This window comes from Nicotiana tomentosiformis, chromosome 12, assembly GCF_000390325.3.
Source record: "Nicotiana tomentosiformis chromosome 12, ASM39032v3, whole genome shotgun sequence".
Taxonomy (NCBI): Eukaryota; Viridiplantae; Streptophyta; class Magnoliopsida; order Solanales; family Solanaceae; genus Nicotiana; species Nicotiana tomentosiformis.
Window position 1 is genome coordinate 5,732,305 of NC_090823.1, and position 5,077 is coordinate 5,737,381.

A 5,077-nucleotide genomic window follows, 5' to 3' on the forward strand; every position below is an offset into this window, starting at 1 on the left:
GAATCTTAAATGAAAAGAGTTGATCGGAGTTTGACTTTTGAGCAAACGACTTCGGAATGGAATTTTGATAATTCCAATAGGTCTGTATGATGATTTTGGACTTTGGCGTATGTACGGGTCAAGTATCAGGTGGCCCGGGAGTATTTCGACGCCTATTACTGAAGGTTGGCATTTTTAAAGTTTAAGAATTTCCTAAGTTTGGGTTGACATGGATTTTGATGTTATCGATGTCCGTTTGGGATTCCGAGCATGGGAATAACTTCGCATGGTGATTCTAGTCTTAGGGGAGCGTTCAGATGTGGATTTGGAAGTCTGTAGGTCATTTCGAGGTCATTTGGCGAAAGATGAAAATTTGAACATTTTTGGGAAGTTTGACCGAGAGTGAACCTTTTTGATATCGGGGTCGGATTCCGATTCCAGAAGTGTAAGTAGGTTCATATTGTCAATTATGACTTGTGTGAAAAATTCGAGGTCAATCGAATGTAGAACTTTGAAGTTCTAGAGTTCATAAAGCTTGAATTGGGATGCGATTCGTGGTTTTAATGTTATTTGATGTGATTTAAGGCCTCGAGCAGGTTCAATTTATGTATTGCGACTGGTTGGTACGATTGAACGGGGTCCCGAGGTCCTCGGGTTGATTCGGGGTGGTTCCGGACCAAGTTTGGGTGTTTTGATATTGCTGGTTGCTGGTTCTGGTGTTGTTCTTCGCATTCGCAAGGAGTCTCTCGCGTTCGCGAAAAAGGATTTTGCTGTTGGGACTTTGTTCTTTGCGTTCGCGAAGAGGTTCTCGCGTTCGCGAAGAAGGAAATTTTGTTGTCCGTTATCTGACTTTGGAGGCTCATATCTCGCAATCTATAAGGCATTTGGAGATGATCTTAAAATAAAAGTTGTATCCTTTGTGTCTAGTTTTCAGAAAGGTCAACCATTGATCATTTGGAGTTTTGTACAAAAGGTTATGACCATTATACTAGAGGTTGTCTGAGAAGAGTTTGAAAATGGCTGTTGAAGAATTTGTTCATCGCTAACGCGATGGGAGTATCGCGAATGTGAAGAACAAACCCCTGGGCAGCAGAATAAAGTCCAAATTCGTCTCATTCTTCCATTTTAGGACCAAGGAAGATCGGGTGAGGCGATTCTTCGAGAGTTTTTCAAAAAAAACATTGGGGGTAAGAATTCCTAACTTGATTTTGGTTAAATTATATGAATCTATTGTTGTTTTTATCACTAAATTAGTGAATTGGGTTGAAAATGGTAGAAATTCTCTAGACTTTAATTTAAGATTTGAAGGGCGATCCGTTATCGGAATTTGATAATTTTGGTATGGTTGAACTCGTATCGGAATGGGTGTTCGGATTTTGTAAAACATTTGTCGGGTTCCGAGGGGTGGGCCTCGTGATGTCTTTTTAGAATAAAATTTTAAGTTGATGTTTTATTATCCGGAATTGTTTCTGATGAATTTTAATGAAGTTATACAATTAATTTGGATATATTTGAGCTGTCAGGGGGTCAATTCAAGCAAGAAGGCTATTTTGGAATATCGGCCTAACTTCAAAAAGGTAAGTATCTTGCCTAACCTTGAGTGGGGGAATTACCCCTTAGGCATCGAGTCTTATGTGCCATTTGTGAAATGTAAAACGATGTGTACGCGAGGTGACGAATATGTACTCGGGCTTATATGTGCAAAATATATTGGGTAAAAGTCTTAGGTATATTGTCTAGTAAATTGGATAATTGTTGGCATTTATTAAATCATCTATTTGCCATGCCTCAATTCGCGTTTGTTGAATTTATTTTTATATGACAATTTGATGTGATTATTACTTGTATATTTATGTGAATTCCGTGAGTTTGATGATTTGATATTTTTTGGAATTTAATTTTATTATGGATGTTCCATCTGCAAATAATTAATGAAATAAGTTTAAACCGAGGCGTTATATAATTATCAAGAATTTGGATTAATGAAGACGTTTCCCTATACTGAGTATTTTCCATCTCTGTTGTTGTTTTGAGGTTTTATACAAATGGTGTGGAGTTTTGGGCTATTTGTTGTGAAATTAATTGATTTTGTTATATCTTTGAAATTGGTTGTGGCCATTGGGAAAATTGTGATATGAGTTGATTTTTGTTATGTTGATGTGATAATATTCCGTGTAAATTATTTTATTATTTGTGTTATTATTTTGAGGATATAAGGGTATCATTTCGCTGTTGATATTATGTGGGTATAAGGGTGGCATTTCACTATTGTTATGTGTGTTGTGATATTGTCTGGGCGGAGCGATAAGGGTGGCTATAGGAGAGATAAGGGTGGCTATAAGAGCGATAAGGGTGGCTATTGATATTGTCAGGGCGGAGGGATAAGGGAGGCTATTATAAGAGTGATAAGGGTGTCTATAGGAGAGATAAGGGTGGCTATTGTCAGGGACGATATGTGATGATGTGGAGTTATTGTGTTGGTAATTTTCATGTGATGTTGTGATTTTCCTTATGTTTATTTTTATACCTTGTGCAATTTATCTTGTTATTGGTAAATTGGTAATAGTATGATCTATGTTGAAATTGAGAGCATGTTATTATTGCCAAGCGGATTATGAAATAAAATGTGGGCACGAGGTGTCGTGAGTAAATAATGATGATATTGGCGTGAACTATTCGTGCAATTGTGATATGAAATGTGGGCACGAAGTGCCGTGAGTAAATAATGATGATATTGACACGTGAATTGTCCGTGCAGTTGTGATATGAAATGTGGGCACGAGGTGCCATGGTTAAATGATGATGATATTTGGCACATGAGTTATCCGTGCGGTTGTGATAGAGAAATTGGCACGAGGTGCCTTAGAAATATGAAAGTGGGCTGAGACCCGTATTTTATGATTTTGAAATGTTGTGTCACATGGTGACTTTTATTCGAAAGAGATTTATTTGAAAGAATTTTATTTGAAAGAAATTTATTTGAAGGAATTATATTTGAAAGAGATTTATTTAAAAGAATTATATTTGAAAGATATTTATTTGAAGGGAGTATATCCGAAATATATTTATTGGAAAGGATTATATCCTGAAGATTATTATTTGAGAAGTATATAGGCGAAAGATTTATATTTGAAGGACTTGATTAATTGGGTGTACTTGTATTTATTATTTGTTGAGCAATATTAATGGTGTTCTTGTTGCCCTGCTGTGTATATCACTGGTTTATTAGTTTTTCCATTATTGTTATTTGTTTTTCTATTATTTTTGAATATTATATTGCACAGGTTATTAGACTAGTGAGTGTCTGACTGTACCTCGTCACTACTCCACTGAGGTTAGTCTTGATACTTCCTGGGTACCGACTATGGTGTACTCATACTACACTTTTGCACATTTTTGGGCAGAGCGAGGTGTTGGAGATATCAGACTCGGACAGAGTTAAAGTGTGATCGCAGGGATTCAAGGTAGAGCTGTTTGGTCATCGCAGTCCCTTAGAGTCTTTCCATTTTATTGTACTGTTAATTATTATTCGAACAGTATTGAGTATTCAATCCTTGAGATCATTCCATGTATTCCGTCGGAAATCGTGACTCAGTATTACCAGTCTTGGGAGGTTGTTATATTTGTAATTATTTCCGTTGTTGGTTTATATATAAAAAAACAAATTGGTTTGAATTGTAATTATAATCGGCTTACTTAGTCTTAGAGACTAAGTGCCATCACGACGCCTGTCGTGGGATTTTGGGTCGTGACAAGATTGGTTATCCCTATGTCATGCTATTCTGGATTGTCACGCTAAGACTGTGACGTTGGCGATGCCGGAGTTGCCGGGGATCGAGTTGAGAGGTTCTCTGGATTATGTTCCCAACAGGGTGATTTCATATTTGAAGGACCAACAGATGGTTGGGAAGGGGTGTTTGTCATATTTGGCCTTTGTGAGAAATGTTGGTGTTGATACTCCTACTATTGATTCTGTTTCGATAGTGCGAGACTTTCCGGATATATTTTCTGCAGACCTGTCGGGCATGCCACCTGATAGGGATATTGATTTTTTTATTGACTTGGTGCCGGAGACTTAGCCCATTTCTATTCCTCCGTATCGTATGGCACCGGCAAAGTTGAAAAAATTGAAAGAGCATCTTCAGGAGCTTCTTGATAAGGGGTTCATTAGGCCTAGTGTGTCTCCTTCGGGTGCACCAATTCTGTTTGTATAGAAGAAGGATGGTACTATGCGGATGTGCATCGACTAAAGGCAATTGAACAAATTTACAATTAAGAACAAGTATCCTTTGCCGTGCATTGATGATTTATTTGACCAGCTTCAGGGAGCTAGAGTGTTCTCTAAAATTGATTTGAGGTTTGGGTATCACCAATTGAAGATTCGAGACTCGGATATTCTGAAGACGGTATTCAAAACATGTTATGGTCACTATGAGTTCCTTGTGATGTCTTTTGGGCTGACTAATGCCCCGACATCATTCATACATCTGATAAACAGTGTATTCCAGTCATATCTTGATTCGTTTGTCATAGTATTTATTGATGATATCCTGGTGTACTCGCGTAGCCAGGAGGAGCATGCACAACATTTAAGGACTGTACTTCAGAGGTTGGGGGAGGAGAAGCTTTATGCCAAGTTCTCCAATTGTGAGTTTTGGCTTAGTCCGGTGGCGATCTTGGGGCACGTGGTGTCTAGTGAGGGGATTAAGGTGGATCCAAAGAAGATAGAGGCGGTTCAGAGTTGGCCTAGATCGTCTGCAGCTACTGAGATTCAGAGTTTTCTCAGCTTGGCCGAATATTATCGTCGCTTCTTGGAGGGCTTCTCATCCTTTGCATCACCTTTGACCAGGTTGACCCAGAAGGGTGCTCCATTCAGGTGGTCGGATGAGTGTGAGGAGAGCTTTTAGAAGCTCAAGACTGCCTTGACTACAACTCCAATTCTAGTTTTGCCTTCAGCGTCAGGTTCTTATATAGTATATTGTGATGTTTCTCGGGTTGGTATTGGGTGTGTCTTGATGAAGAAGGGTAGAGGGATTGCTTATACTTCGCGTCAGTTGAAACCCCATGAGAAGAACTACCATATTCATGATTTGGAGTT